Raw genomic sequence first — 211 nt, forward strand, 5'->3', positions numbered from 1 at the left:
TTCCTGTGCCTTGCAGGGCATCTTGTTTTACTGCTGCACCACAGGCCTCCAAGGTCACAGTACACACACACACACACACACACACACACACATGCTGTATGTACGTGACAGTGCATACATAGAAAGGATCTTTATTACTCGTGGGGAAAACGTCATTTATTCACTATGCATGTGTGACTCATTTAGGTACCAAACAAAATGGCTTTTTTTC

The sequence above is a fragment of the Tupaia chinensis genome, unplaced genomic scaffold (genome assembly GCF_000334495.1).
Source record: "Tupaia chinensis unplaced genomic scaffold, TupChi_1.0 Scaffold144682_1, whole genome shotgun sequence".
Lineage (NCBI taxonomy): Eukaryota > Metazoa > Chordata > Mammalia > Scandentia > Tupaiidae > Tupaia > Tupaia belangeri.